Genomic DNA, 17,577 nt, shown 5'->3' with positions numbered 1-17,577 from the left:
AGTCTACTACTAAAGAGTTGTGGAGATGAGGTTCATGGTCTAATGATTTGATATCCCAGAGGAATTAAAATCACCAAACTCACCCCCTTATATTGCTTCTAAATCTATGATGTATATATAAACCCCTAGCTGCCTTGGTTGGGAAATTTGACCTGTGCCTTATGGTTAATTAATTATTACCATCTTTATCTCTGCACCATGAAGGTTTACTTATGCGCATGTGCTTGATGTATTTATATCCATAACTTGATACTAATGGCATATGGATGACCCTTATTTTACTTACCCCATTACTTACATAATATGTATTTATTTCCCCGCACGTTATATTCATTATCGTATATGTATTTTCATATAACTTGATAATCAACTCTTAATTAGGAAATTTGTATACTTGGAAATATGCTCATATATATCCATGTCTAATAATGCTCAGTCGACTTGTTATTGCTTCTAGTTTATTATGGCACACATTCAAGGACTCAACATATTAGGTCTTTTACTCTTTGGACCACTCACATGATACTACTATATTATAATCCTAAATTGGAACCACATTAGTTGGTTCGAAACATCGACCAAATCGAAATGATGTTATCAATCCAAAAGACATTATTATTCACAATATGGATCACAAAAGTCTAAAATCTAATATCTTATAATCGTTAGGGTAATGTCTTATCATTATGGTCACCTATATTTCCCAACATTCTAACCCTATGATGACTTACAAATTATCCCTCAAATGTTTACTAATGTATATAATATTCATACTCCATTAATGTAGATTCGACTTTGGATACAGTTTCGATGTGAGGAGATAATGTGATTTTCAACTGGTACCTTTATTGACTATGGTAACTAATTCAATTTTTGATACTTTAGTCAAACCTTAATCAAATATATGAGGGGTGTGGGTCATACGGTTGTGAAATTATTTTCAACGAATGGTTGGTCTCCACGCCTCCCAACCCATGTGCCTTTCTCATAGATGTCAACCCACTTAATAGCCAAAGAGCTATAATATTTATGCCTATTATTTATTATGTTAATTCAGAATTTTTTTTATCTATGTGGGTAATTTTATGATTCACTTACCCCCACAAGGTTTATCTCTCACCATCCATATAATAAATGTGGCCTTGCTTGTCAAAGTGATTAACACTGGGAGAATTACACTTAGGGAACCGATAGGCCAATTCCAAGGCGCCAGCACACCAATTCCCATGTTCTCGTCACATGGAAGGTTAGACATGGATGGAAGAGATGGATTAAAGAAGATTCAATGGTTCATATTATTCCTCAAAAACCCTAAAACACCCCAGCTACTCACTTATCTTCATTTTCAAGGGAACCCATTCACAATGAGGATATTTTTGGGAAAAAATGGAACAATTGCATTTTGGAAATGTTTAGCACCACTTGCTTTGGTGTAGAGGTTTCAGGTTTGCACCTAGCATTGCTTTAATGTCCTCAGTGTCGTTAGACAATAATGCCACCGTGAATAGGGAAGAACAAGTAGTAGACATGCTCGCACTTCCTATCACTATGGCTTCTTCTTCGGTGCACTGTTTTCTCCTCCTCCCATGGGCAAGAAACTACCATATGCCTCCACTGTTCTTACCATCTATATTTAATTTTTATGCAGGGAAGAGACATGATTAAACTTTTTTTTTACTTCCTTGATTTCAGGAGATCGACATTATAATCTCGTTAGTTGTTGTAGTTGGTATTATCTTTAGTCATCGATGGGCATATGTTCTTATTGAATTCTTACTGATAATCACTAAACTATGGGTTGCCTTCTAAAACTTGTAACACCGTCGTACTGCGTGGTTTATCAACCTTATCTTCTTCTCTATCCTTTGTGTTCTGGAAATGCTGAAATTTCCGTCTTGGTTTTCAGATGGTGAGAAGGTCTTGAAGAGACAACCTTTTCCTAGAGTGCACCCAAGTACTATAGTTCTATTGTTGTTCCTAAGTATTTTGTTTTAACGCCTAGGTGCTGCAAGACTACTAACAAAAACTCAATTTGTTACTTGCCATGAGTCAAGAAGGGAGTAGCCCTTAATCCAAAACCAATCTTTCACAAGTCTCCTATGCAATACTAAATATCATATTTTTATTTCTTATCACAGTTTATACAACCCATATTCTCATGCTAAATTGGTAATTTTCAATTTCACTATCACAGGTAATGTCTTAGCTTATTCGCAAAGATTTCTCTATTCAAGGATGAAATGGGTTCATGATTCGCTAATTTTTGCTATTGTCTGCTCAGGTTGGTTCATCGTTTCTTCATCTCCTTAAGAGCTCATGTGAGCATGGGTGAAAAGAATTTCTCTTTTTGATTATATTCCTATATCTCTGATGGCATACATAGTCATAGGATTGGAAAATGGACTCTGTATAATAGTCAGATTCGTTGTTATTTCCGCTTTTGGTTAGGTGTAAGCCTAATATAGTAGGGAGTCCCATTTATTTCATCATAACCACTGCTAGAATGTTTCCTATAATGGAAAAGTTCAACACAATTATTATTGTTATTTCGCTCTTCAACATAGAATGTAGTTTGAGAGGGTCGTTATTCTCAATGTCCACTTAGCAAAGAGTAATATTTTGCTTTATGTAAAATGTTATGAACATTCCTTATTTAACCCTTGAATTTAACCTTGTTCAACAATTTAGTTGAAACTACTTATTCCTTTATTTATGCCATATTTGCACATACATGACCTGGTTCAATTGAATGCATTGCTTGTTGTAATTAATTTATGGCTTAGTATGATAACTTCAAGGATATAATTAATATGATTAGGTCAAAATTACACATAGCTTCATTCTGATTTATTACAACTTGCTAAAATCCTTTTCTCCACGACTATTGGGAAAATTCAGTTCAAGGTAGCATGTAAGGGTATTTTTGTACCTCTATTTCCAATGCTCATACTCTCAGATGATGTAACTTTAATTATTACCATAGTTCGTGATTAATGGTCAACAACCCCTGGCTCTATCGAACTCGGTGCAACCTCCAAGAATCCTTACAATTATAAGTAACTCGCCTACGAATTCTTAATATTCTCTATCCCTTTGTCTTTGCAATGGAAATTATCCCGGTGTAGAAGTTATGGGGTTTTTAATTATACTTCATCTCTACAACTATTAGTTTGACAACTCCTATTTGTTCAATCGACTACACATACTCCCCTATCAATCTAAGCATTGCATTTGGATTGCCGATCCACCTCTAATTTTTAAAGATTATCTAAGGCATAAAGAGATTCTTATTAAGAACAGTATAGTAGCTTGTGCTAACCAAAATAAATGATAAGAGTGATACAACTCAATAATAAATCAATTAAAAAATTTCTAGCCTAATTCAACACAAGTCAAGCACATGGGTTTAGGCACTGTAACCACTTCACGATTTACTATGTATATGAGGATTCTCTTCCTCCATAGAAGACAATAATTGATCTCTTTTATAGATATATTCAATCTTTGGAAATAATATGTTTAAATGATGCACATTACTATCTCCTCCTTAGGTGCTATTATTTGATTTCCTTCAAATGTATGATAACCTGGAAGCATTACAATTCTGATTTGTTGATCCATCAATAACAGATTTAAGGGTTATAAATAATAAAAATGCATGGGTACAAGATTTAACACTATTATTACGATTTTCATTCAACATCTACCAATTAAAACTCCTTTGTCCCTTTACATGGTAATTATATATATTCTAAAATTTCTTCTTCCCATATTAAATCTTTAAGGAATTACATCTAACTATGATTGTCAAAATCCCTCCTTGATGTATGTCAACCTTCGATTTAGCTATCATCAAATATATGTATGTCTGACTTGAATCATACTGTCAACTATAAGTTTACTCTATACGACCACCTGATAGGATAGATACAATATCTGATAGTTGCATGGAATCATTTGTAATCTTATTGATATATACTCCTAATGGGTCTAAATCATTTGTAATCTTATTGATATATACTCCTAATGGGTCTAAATCCTTTAGCATAAAATTTTTAGGCATCTGCTCATTTCACTTCTGTCAAATAGATAAATCATAAATATGACAACATTTTTCTGTTATAGATAAGCATAATTGACTTTTGTATAACATTTATAGATAAGCACATAAAATACAATAAGTCAACTAACATAAGTCTATGCACACATAAATTTTCAAATGATAAGTAACAGAATGGCTACATATATGTGGATGATTTTATTCGAACAATCCACATAACTGTGAATAGTTAAGTGAAAAGCAATATGTTCCATCCTTGCACCTCGATAATAAATTATCAGAAAATTTGACAAATAAAATATAACTCACTTTTTAGAAACTGACAAGTAAAATATAACTCATATCTTAGAAATTAACAAATAAAGAATCACAAAACTTCGTCTAACCGTAAATATTGCTTACAAAATATTCAGGAGTCATGCACACCACCTGGACATGAAATATAACCGATAGTACCCCCTGAGCCAAGATATTCCTGCTGTGTGGATTAAATGATCCCTATTGATCCATGGTGGTGCTCTTTTATAAAATCCTTCCTACCATATTTTTAGTAGCGCTCTGCTTTTAAGGTCTGCTAACCTTTTTCCTGGGTATTTTTTGTTTTTATTTCGAGAAAGATACTTTTCGTTTTCTTTAAAGCACACTTTTCTCTCCCACAATGCTTTATTCCACCCCACTTAGTATTTCTCTCCAACTAAGTGATTAACATAACCTTTCTCTCTCGTTATGCTAATCTAATTCCTAGGGATTTTTATGGAATTATACAATGTAAAAATTTGGTAATGGGCTGAATTGGCCTCCAGGGGATTCGCACGGGCGACCTCATGCACACAAGTCAAGCGCATTACCAATAGGCTGCGAGTGGTACTTAATAGTCATTGTAGCGAATGAATATTTAATGTTTTGGTGGATTAATGCTCAGGGAAGGTGTTGAGGCTAAGCTGCTAGCCCCTGGTCACTACACAATGCATGAGACTGCGAGTGAGGCGACCAAGGGCTCGAGGCTTAGCCCTAGCCCAAAGTATAACCATATGACATGACTGGAGGTGGATTAGGGTGGAGCGCTGGTGGACAGGTGAGAGGAATTGGGCCCAAGCCCTGGGTTTTATGACGCAACAGAATTGTGGCTCGAAAGACTAGCGACGCTATGCCAACGGGGGTGGGCAGTTATCCCTATCCATCGGGCACGTGGCCCCATGTGGCTATGATTTTATACCAAAAGGCATCATTGTGCATTCAAACGATCTAACAAATTGCACCCAAACTAATGGGAACCTCGCTGGCGCGGGGCAAAAATGGCACTCAGCGGTCCCTAGAATTGTGGAATTCATAGAACAGTTAGCATAGGAGTCCAATTCGTAGAGGAGTTAGTAGAAAACCATCTCTAAAGCATAACTTCTTTAGTTCTTGCCAAATTGAGCCCAACAAGAGCCCATATTGGGGTTTTTCTTATTGTTTTGGAGCCATTGGAGACCCTTTTTTTACATTCTGAGCACTATAAATCCATGTAAACATAAATTTGAGCACTTAATGAAGGAGGCCCAACAATGGAAGTTGGATCAGGAGATGTAGCCCAAGAGGGGTGAACTCCTTTATAATTTTTTTTCCTTGTCTTACTATATATGGTATATTTTTCTATGTTTTTATGATGCAAACTGAGTTTTAAAACATTATTTTATGTGCTTTTGTAAAGTGATCCATTTCCTAAAAGACATAAAATTTTGCTTGCATATTTTCTATCACCTTCAAATTTTTTAAAAATATCAACTACAAAATAAAGTAACTATATATTTCTTTCTTTCCACCACACTGTCTCTAACCACACATCCCAAAAGAGAGGCGATTGGTAGACCAACACAAGTAATTTTTGATAAGAAAATCCTATCAAGAAGGAAATAAAATACTGCTAGCAAATAAAATGCATGTATTAAATACACGAGAGAAACTAGAGCCTATGGGTTAGGCCCTTACCCAAGGGGACAAAACCCTCTAAAGAAAACTCAGATTAAATATACCAAAATATTTCTGATTAACATAAGATAGTGCCCAAGTACACGATAAAGGAATGAAAATGATGAGTTCGAGCTCCTACCTCTTAGTAGTCTCTATCTGCACCAAAAGTTTGAATCCTATTGAGCCCTTTGGCTTCCTTATTTATGCAAAAAAGATTGAGGGGAAAACTCCTTAGAAATAGGGTTTCTTCCCTCCAAAATCCCTAAAAAGGTGGATTTGGCTCCATGAGATTCTTATAGTCCTTGAGTTCATGAGTTGTGAATAGATCCTCGAATAGTTGGTGAGTAAATACATGGAGAAAGTCAAGTTGTAGGTGAGTAAATGTAGGGGACAAGATTCCTACATCTTCTCCAGTTTCTTCCAACATATTTTTGCATAGTAAATGCCATCTCTTCCTGCACATTAATCATGTTAGGCCACAATATATTATAAACACCCTTTAGCCTTTCTAATAAGAACATTATAGTAAAAATATGATGTCAAATGTGAGGAAAGAGGTAATTATGTGCTAAAAGATGGTCATATGGGCCTATATACCTATTAATGAGGCCGATTAAGAATCACAATGTTCATTGTCGTAATTTAAATTTTAGGTTGTGTGATATTGACAAGGCTAATTTGGTGTAAACTCATTTCTAAACTCAATTCAGAACATACAAGAGAGGAAATTTCCTTTAGTTCAATAGAGTGTTTTTATTGCAAGAAAAATAACTAATGTGCACTTTTATGTGGAATAATGTAAATTATATATTAATTTTACAATATGTTTATACCAACCCATAAATTAGCAATAAATTGTCAAGTGTTTTACATTAAAATATTAATTATATGTTTTGTTCTATTAAATATCGATTGCAATAATAAGGATGTTGGGTTAGTCTTGAGTGAACCACTCAGTAATTAAGATAATATTAATTTGGTCAAGGATGGGTTCAACATTAGTGGTTTGTAGGACCATGATATTGGGTAAGCCATAGTATTTAATGTGATAAATCCTATTTAAACATTTGAAGAAATCCATTATAAAATGATTTAAGTGGCATCGTGTTTGTTTAAATTTATTAAGGAAATAATAGATATATATTTGGATTTGCACAAGAGTTTCCAACATAAATATTGAATTTATGTGCTTGTTTTTGTTTCTTGTGCCTATCTCAACATGTTACCTCTTTCATTTGGTATCATAGAAAGAAAAACCAAGACTCTCTAGTAATAGTGGTATGATGGGAAAAGGACATTGACAATAGAAAATGAAGAAATGCATAGTCAATAAGTGCTTTATTTGGCTCACTATATCTATAGTGACACAGAAAGTGAGAAAGTAGGTAGATGCTTCATTCATGATTTTATTGAGCATAAATTTATAAGCTAAATACTTGGTCTGTGTAATTGCATTCAAAGTAGGTGGGATTTTTGAAATGAAACATATTGATGTAAACCCATCATTGACTAAATAAAGGTTATCTTAATTACTCTTTTAGATTCAATATTAACCCAATATTCTCCACTTTAAACTTGACTTGGCATAAGAATTTACCTACATTAAAATTTATTAACTAGGAATAGAATATGCACCATTAATTTTGTCACCTAGGTATACATCTAGACCTTATACTAGTGATTTGGCAGCAAAAAAACTAGAGGTGAACATGTATATAAATGGTATTACAACCATATATCGATTTTCATGTGATTTTAATTTTTCATTATGCCAACAAACTTGTTCTCCATTAATTCCACCTCCAATACTTTCATTTAACTATTCCTAGTATTCTTAGATATCAATTCTGTCCCTTGATGAATCCCAATATGACATTACTCTTGTCAGAAACTCTAGGTCTACTAAGCTCTATTCCACCATACAATCCAAGAGAGTCCAAGCCTAACAAGATCTGATACCATATGTTAAAACTAAGAGAGATAAATAGCATAATGAGATAGGAGTTCAATAATCAGAAGCAATAACATAGAGTTAATATTCACCTTGTAAATTCTTACCCAATAAAACTAGAAACCAAATATATATGTATTACTCCATTGATTAAGGTGACTAAACAACAGACCACATTGAGCATTTTATAATGGATTTCTGCAAGTCTCTAGATAGGTTTCATAATATACTAATATTAGGGGATATCCAACAACATGGGCCCATAAACTAAGCATTGTAAAGCCATTATTGATTATTATTAATCCAACAAGGGATGCCATGAAATACATACTAAGTAGTTTGTGGTCAATGTTGAATGTGATCAAATAATAATAAAATATTAGATACTAAAATGATATAATCATAAACATAACAAAAAAATAACTATAAATTAACCAATATGTTAGATAGTAGAGAGAGGAAATATTTGAACATCAAGCCTAATAGATTTGACCTTATTTCATTCAGGTTGTTGGTTCAATGTTAGTCATTTCTCTTCAAAACTGTGAATGAACCACATATTTGTAATTAATCTTACTAATAAGTTTCATATTGTTGTAAATTATTTTTTGGCAAGCTCTAAAGCTATTTATTATCTAAAAGAGAGCATACATCATTCCTTTTCTTGCCATGTTATGGCACTACAGAAGCTAGAAAAATGATGGAAAAGTAAATATTGTGTCAAAAAAATACATAATACTGTAAAATATTGTTGGTGTACCAAGTTTTTAGCCAAGTAACAATGTTGTTAAGGAATTTTCACAATTGGGAGCAATAAAACTACAACTATACTACGTATATGCTAAGTTAACTGAAGGCATCCATATCTAATAGAAAATGTTACTTTAGACAAAAGAGCGAGCCATAGAGTAGACTAGGTTGAAGTTGAAACATCAATTGGCACGGCTGGGGTGCCAGAGGAAGTTGTTCCCTTTGCCTTGCAAAGAAGGGCCTCAATCCTACCCAACATCATTGCCATATCCCTGTGCTCTTGAGACATCTAGTGATTTTCTGTATGTTGAGCTATTAAGCAATTTTACTTTTTTTTATCTTTCTTCTCCTCCAAATATTTTTTAATGAATGCTTTGAGGTGCTATTAAAGCTCAAGAATGCATAGATACAATTTTTGTTATCCACCTATAATATTCCCTTAATAAATTACACCCATAACCAATGGCTAATTGTTTTCCAGTTTCACGTAGTCAAAAGTATTAGAAAGATAACAAATTGGATAGAATTATGGTGAAGGTAAAATTTGAACATATTTAAGTATGGACAATGAATATGATACAAATTATCATATTGACAAGGATACAAAATGATGATAACTCATGGATTCAAGGGAGGATAAAAAAGACGAGGTTTATAAACTTCTCTACGAAATTTTCATTAAGTGAATTTTAAATCATTAAGTGAAACTCAAAATAATGAATATGCCTATAAGTTGGTACATTATATAAGCATGAGTTATACAATGAACTAAACATTATGAAATTTTCATTAAGTGAAATTTAAATCATTAAGTGAAACTCAAAATAATGAATATGCCTATAAGTTGGTACATTATATAAGCATGAGTTATACAATAAACTAAACATTATGAAAAGATAGATTAGATAAAAGAATAGACTAGAACCAAAAGGAATAGAAAATATCCTAGCCATTATAGGTCAAAGTAAAGTGGAAATGTCTTAGTCATTATATGTCAAAGTAAAGTGGATATGGAAACCTCAATTTTGATCACAATTAACATAAATCCTCATTTAATATTTGAAGCACAATGATTATTGAACACTAATAAGTTGACAACTAATATATAGATTCTTTGAAAAGTAACTTTTTTATTAAAGTAGGTTAATAGTAATTCATTTTTTTTAATTCCATATCATAAATAAAGTAAATGCTATGATTTAGCCCATAGTGATAATGACACACACTGTCATTAAAATATGACCAATCAAATAAATGTTATGATTTAAATTCAATATAATATTATAATAAATCGGTGAAAAATGTTAAAAATAAAAATGATAATGTAAATTTGATGGATTGTCAATCAAATAATACATTGTTCAAAAACATTATAGAAAAAAAGAAAAGCATAACACTAAACTATAATTAATTTTTTATAAGCAGATATTTTGTAACATCCTTATAAAAAGTGAAATATATTTAATTGCATAATATTCATTAATTTTATAAATATTAAAAAGATTAATTTAAATAAAAAAAATTCAAAGGACACTGTTAATAAAGTAAGAAATTTATTATTAAAACCATAAATAAAATTAATAAAACCTTGAAAGATTCCATTTCTTTTATAATTATTTTTTTATTTTTATAAAAAATAATAATTTAGAATTATAAAATATTAATAAAAAATTACAAATAATAAACAAATAGTAATACATTAAATTATAACTTGGAATTATATTGTTTTAGTGACCATCACAATTTGGAATTTTATTGTTTTAATGATAATCAAGTTAATTTCCATTTTCGTATCACAAATCCAATAAATGTCGTGAACCATTTTTAAAAACTCAAAGGGATCACTACCATGGAAATTATAAGGCAAGATAACGTATTCTTAAGAAAAAAGGATTTAGTAAAAGTACAATATTAAAATATATCAGCTCATTGTTAGGTAATGGTTGTGAAATTTATTACATAACATACTTTTTAATCAACAAGTTATTGATGGTTAAAAGAATTATTATAATTTGAATGTGTACATATTTTGTTTGTTCTTCTATCAAATTCGATTTTTATTAAATATTATTTTTTAAATTATTATATAAAAGATAAGATATAAGTTTAGTATAAAAATCAGTTACTTTATAATTTTGGACATTATTGTTTTATTATTTTATAAAAAAATAGATATGAAATAAGTTTAAGTTTATATATATATATATATTAAAATTGTTTTTGTTTGGCTAAAAGTTTGTGTTTTTTGGACGTAAGGAAATATTTTAGTTTCCTAAGACTTAGAGGCATTTGGCTAGAGCGAAATCCTACTCTTTTATTGACAATAAGGGTAATTACAAGTAGTGTGGTTTCCCTTTAATATTCGTAATGAATCAGAGTGCATTTCTAGACAACATCTAGTGATCGTTGTCCCCACTACTGGTTTGACAATTGAGTTATGATAGATTTTCCCACAGTTATTGTAAGATACCTCCGATTCTCGGTCATATATATTTTTTATTTTATAATATCACAATGCTTATTCCACAATCTTAAGGGTTTCATTTTCCACAACATATGTTGTTCACAACCTAATTGTGAATAATTATAGTCTGGTACTGAAGAGTTGTGGAGATTAGGTTCATGGTCTAATGATTTGATATCCTAGAGGAATTAAAATCACCAAACTCTTCCCCTTATATTGCTTCTAAATTTATGAGGTATATACAAACCCCTAGCTGCCTTGGTTGGGAAATTTGACCTATGCCTTATGGTTAATTACTTGTTGCCATCTTTCTCTCTGCACCATGAAGGTTTACTTATGCGCATGTGCTTGATGTATTTATATCCATACTTGATACTAATGGTATAGGGATGACCCTTATTTTACTTACCCCATTATTTACATAATATATATTTATTTCCCCGCACATGATTATTCATTATCTGCTGCATAAAGGTATATGTATTTTTTTATAACTTCATAATCAACTCTTAATTATTGGATATTTGGAAACATGAACACATATATCCATGTCTAATAACACCCAATCCACCTATTATTGCTTTTCGTTTATTATGGCACACATTCAAGGACTCAGCATATTAGGTCTTTTACTCTTTGGACCACTCACATGATACTACTATCTTAAAATCCTAAATTGGAACCACATTAGTTGGTTCGAAACATCGACCAAATCCAAATGATGTGATTAATCCAAAAGACATTATAATCCCCAATATGGATCACAAAAGTCTAAGATCTAATATCTTATAATTGTTAGGGTAACATATTATCTTTATGGTTACCTATATTTCCCAACATTCTAACCCTATGATGACTTACAAATTATCCCTCAAATGTTTACTAATGTATATAATATTCATACTCCATTAATGTAGATTCGACTTTGGATACAGTTTCGATGTGAGGAGATAATGTGCTTTTCAGTCGGTACCTTTGTTGACTATGGTAACTAGTTCAATTTTTGATACTTTAGTCAAACCTTAATCAAATATATGAGGGGTGTGGGTCATATGGTTATGAAATTATTTTCATCAAATGGTTGGTCTCCACTCCTTCCAACCCATGTGCCTTTCTCATAGATGTCAGTCCACTTAATAGCCAAAAAGCTATAATATTTATGCCTATTACTTATTATGTCAATTCAGAAATTTTTCTATCTATTTGGGTAATTTTATGATTCATTCATCCCCCCTAAGGTTTATCTCTCACCATCCATATATTAAACGTGGCCTTGCTTGTCAAATTAATTAACACTGGGTGATGTACACTTAGGGAACTGATAGGCCAATTCCAGGGTGCCAACACACCAATTCCCATGTGCTCATCACATGGAGGGTTAGAAATGGATGGCAAAGATGGATTAAAGAAGATCCAATAGGTCATCTCATTCCTCACAAAACCTAAAACGCCCTAGTTACTCACTTATCTTCATTTGCGATGGAACCCGTTCATAGTGAGGATATTTTTGGGGAAAAATGGAACAATTGCATTTTGGAAATGCTTAGCACCACTTTCTCTCATGTAGAGGTTTCAGGTTTGCACCTGGCATTGCTTTAATGTCCTTAGTGTCGCTAGACAATAATTCCATAGTGAACAGTGAAGAACAAGTAGTAGACGTGCTCGCACTTCCTGTCACTATGGCTTCTTCTTCGACACACTCTTTTCTCCTCCTCCTATGGGCAAGAAAATACCATATGCGTCCACTGTGCTTACCGTCTATATTTAATTTTTATACAGGGAAGAGACACGATTTTTTTTTGTTTACTTCTTTGATTTCAAGAGATTATCATTATAATCCTGTTAGTTGTTGTAGTCGGTATGATCTCTAGTCATCGATGGACAAATGTTCTTATTGAATTCTTACCGATAATCACTAAATTTTGGGTTTCCTTCTAAAACTTGTAACAACATCATACTGCGTGGCTTATCAACCTTAGATTCTTTTCTATCCTTTGTGTTCTGGAAATGCTGATGTTTCCGTATTGGTTTTCAGATGCTAAGAATGTATTGAAGAGACAACCTTTTCTTGGAGTGCACCAAGGTACTATAGTTCTATTGTTGTTCCTAAGTATTTTGTTTTAACACCTAGGTGCTGCAAGACTACTAACAAAAACTCAATTTGTTACTTGCCATGAGTCATGAAGGGAGTAGCCCTTAATCCAAAACCAATCTTTCACAAGTATCCTATGCAATACTAAACATCACATTTTTATTTATTAGCACAGTTTATACTACCCATATTCTCATGCTAAATTGGTAGTTTTCAATTTCACTATTGCAGGTAACATCTTAGCTTATTCCCAAAGATTTCTCTATCCAAGGATGAAATGGGTTCGCGACTCGCTAATTTTTGCTATTGTCTACTCAGGTTGGTTCATCGTTTCTTCATATTCTTAAGAGATCGTGTGAGCATGGGTTGAAAAGAAATTCTCCTTTTGATTATATTTCTATATCTCTGATGGCATACATAGTCATAGGATTGGATATAATTGTCGAATTCGTTTTTATTTCTATTTTTGGTTAGGTGTAAGCCTAATATAGAAGGGAGTCCTATTTATTTCATCATAACCACTATTATCACTTAGGTTGTTCCCTGCCTCCAGAAGGGAATACAATCGAGGTAAGCACTAACCAGTCTTTTAGCTGCAGATTCTAGCCAGTCTGCAACCAGAGAGGGCTCTCTCTTTATGATTTAGATTTGTTTTGTGATATGTTAGGCTAGTTATGAAGCACAAGTTTTGTTTGGTGTTTGGAAGATGACATTTAGTAGAGTAGGGTTGTAATGTGAGAGAAATTTAGATCATTGGGTTGATGGAGTCTAATGGAAATAAACCTCTGGGTATGGTTTCTTTGGCAATAGGAAAACTACAGAGCAAGATAATTAAACACAGAACAATTTTCAAGCTGGACTAATATGAAATGAAGTCAGGGAATGAAAGGCAATCAAGAATCTCTCATTATGGTAACAAGGGAAATTGTATAAACATTATCAGGGAGCAGTTAAGAATTCCTTGATGATATTTAGAGTGAAAGAACCAGGGAGACAAGAGCAGTCAAGAATTCTTGCCTATGTTAGTCTTGTAGAAAACATGAAAAATTACAAGAATTGAACACATAGTACAGCAAAGTAAGTTCTGGGTTATTTTTTTTCTTGTAACTTAGAGCATGATATTTAGATGGTAAATAAAATACAGATACAGTAACACAACAGCAAAGAAGACTTATTGATCCATGTATTAACACGATAATTCTGCAATATATCCTTCTGCCATTGATTCCATAACCAGCAAATTCACCAACAAAGCATTCCAGCAATATTTATTTCAGAAGAGTTCTCAAAACATACAGCGCAAGTCCAGAATGATATTCACCAGCCAAAAATAATACATATCTTGAGGAGGTATTTATACAAAGAGAATTACAAAATATCCCATAGGGAAAATATCAGGCAATAAATTCATCCATCTACTTTGGCAAAGGCAATAATTGATATTGAAAAACCGTGCAGAAATGAATGAAGGAGTAACTATGCTGTACTGGTCACCTTAGGTGTTCCGCTATTGTTGACTTTTCGGCTTAAGTAGTTGGCTGATAGCTGCTTCTCTGATTTTCGTTCCTGATGTGCTGTCACTTGCCACCTGTGCCTGAGTTTTCCTTAACGCTTTTTAGCGCGAATTCCCTCCTTTGTCATTTTGATTTTCTGATAGGTGGCTCTTGTATTTGAATTTGCTAATGTGTAGCTGATCAAAGGAGAGAATGAAAATTACCTTGGTAAAACCTCAAGCATGCCCTCCCACCATTGATCTGTTGGCAGCTGGTGTCTCTGTAGTTTAATTAATGTTTCATCAGCTTCAGTATATGTGTAGTAATTTGGCTGGACTTCAAAAAGATGATTTATTTCATGTTCAATATAGAACAAATTTTCTAATTTGTCATATAAACTCTGTCCAGAGGGAGGTACTGTCTCTTCTGAGCTGCTTGATGATGTTGTGATTTGATTGGTAACATAGGTATTTACCCTGTGAGCATACTGTTCATGTGTTAACAGTCTTCCATTGCTGGTCAATAAGCTGGGTAACCCCTTGCTCTGCAACACTGCAAACTTTTGTCTGAAGGCATTTATTTCTGTTTGCATCTCTTGGCACTTTCTTTCCAAAGTCTGCACAAAATTCCTCATGGTCAGCACCTTTTTCACTATCAAAATTGTGTCTGTTCTGTTCCTGATATCTAGAGCTGCTAACTGTTCTCTAGTATGAGTATTCAAAAAATGGATCAGCTGGTTGGCCTATTCGAGCTTGTTTGCCAATAATGCTCTAGCCTTTTGAGTCTCAAATTGAGCTATCCATATCAACTCAATCTGGTCATGAATAGTCTGTATTGAAGTCCATTGATCAGTGATGGACTGGCCAATTTTAGTCCACAAAACTATTTTGATTTCTACCAGAGTTTTGTGAAGAGTAAGGTCCTTCTCCAAGGCTTTTATCTTATTTTCCAAGGCCTTTACTTCTCTTGTCTTCTCAGCCACAGCCATTTTTGATTTGTCATAATTTACCTCAATCTTGGCTAGTTTTTCTTTGGCTTCTTTTAATTCTGCCATTTGGAGTTCCAAAGCCTTTATTTCTTTCATCATATCCTCCATGTTCAGGCTAGTATCAGGTCCTGCTGCCGCTGTTGCTGTAACTATTGCTGTAGTTGAGGTACCTGTTGTTGATGCCGGATCAGTAGGAGGGACTGCTATGGTGACTGTAGGAGTAGCAGTTGTAAGAATTGGAGCTGTTTGAGCTGGCTGGGAGGCCAACTCTCCCTGTTTTCCTTGCAATGCTGCCTCCAAGGCTTTCTCTGTTTCTGCTAGCCTTTCATTCATCCTCATTAGCAAACTTAACACATCCTCTTCTTCTTTTTGCTGTGCAACTTCTATGGTCTGAGGGTGCATTGTAATTGGTAGCCTGAGTTGTTTTCTAAGGGCTGCTATATCTTCCTCTTTCTTTTTTATCAAGGCCTATATGCCCTTGGGATCCTTGGGATCATGTCCCAGCTCCATGATAATCTCCTCCAAAGATTCAATTATGTTGTCCTTAGCTAATGAGGAGGTTTTCTCCAATTCCAATTGGGCAAAAGTATTATGTAATGAATTCTGCAGTCTGTGAGCCAATAATGTTTTGTCTTCCAAGGTGGAGTACACCATTTCACCAGTTTGTTTATGTAACTCAATCTGGTCCATTGGGTGGATGTCTTTAGCAAGAGCTTCCAGATTGGTTCTAATATAATCAGCAGCTGACTGTGGTTGCTGTGTTGTAGGCCTGAAGTGACTAAGGGTCATTTTCCCTTCTTGGATATCATAGGCTGCCATTAGCCTTTGTTGATTGGTGGGAGCCATTCTTAGCAATTGGTTATAGAGCTGGAACCTTACTGGCTCATTTCTGGCCTTGATTTCAGTGAATGCCTTCTTGATGTCAGAGCCTTGCTTGCTCTGTTGCCTGGTGGATGTAACCTCCACACCATGTTTCCTTTCTTGCTCTTGCTGAAAAGAGCTAGTTGATGTTTCCAAAATTGGAGGGGCTCGCTGTTCAATTGTCTCCTCACCCCTTAAGTTGCCTACTGTTTCTTCTGTAAATTCTTCCTCAGAGTAGGGGTTCAACCTTTGCCTCTTCTCCCCTTGTTGTTCTGTGGATGCCCCTATGGGTGTCTCTTCCTTCCTGTCCATTTTCTTGGCTCTCTCCTCATTGAGATGAGTTTGTAACACAATGATTTCAGTAACCTTTGCTTGTGTTGAAGGGGCTTTCCCTTGACTTTGCTCTTTTGCGATATCTGGCTGGTCCACCATTGTCTCCTGCTGCTCTGAATGTTGCACTTCCTTGTCTTTGGATGTCCCTATAGAAGGATTACTCTCTTGGGCAGGCTATTGTGAAGTTGTGGCAGATGATGTGTCCGCTCCAAGGTGTTGAGGCAATGTGAAAGGCACTTGTCCAAAAGAGTCCAGGTCAAGTGTCTTTTCAAACTCTTTCATTTCTTTTTCTAATCTCACATCTTTAGTAAGTTCCTCAATTAGTGTGCCTTCTACCCATTCTTGTTGATTAGCATATTCTTCAATCTCAGGAATTCTATGGTGCACATATCCTGTAAGCTTGTTTTTGACTCTTCTAAAGCTTATGAAATGTTTAGGGTCATATGGTGACCAAAGAAAACTTTGTTTCAGCTTAAGTTTCTCTCTCAGAATATTGTGAGCTTCCTTCCATGCTTCTTCCCTTTTATTAGAGATAAAAGGGCCCAATTGATGCCTTATCTTGAGCTGTGCTTTTTTCCTAGCACCATTGAAATGAGTCAAATCTGAACTATTGAATTGCTGGTAGTATTCCA

Source organism: Pinus tabuliformis, chromosome 3_1, assembly GCF_031772625.1.
Source record: "Pinus tabuliformis cultivar Carrire ecotype Pingquan chromosome 3_1, CPIR1, whole genome shotgun sequence".
Classification (NCBI taxonomy): Eukaryota; Viridiplantae; Streptophyta; class Pinopsida; order Pinales; family Pinaceae; genus Pinus; species Pinus tabuliformis.
Note: the sequence above shows the minus strand (reverse complement) of the source record.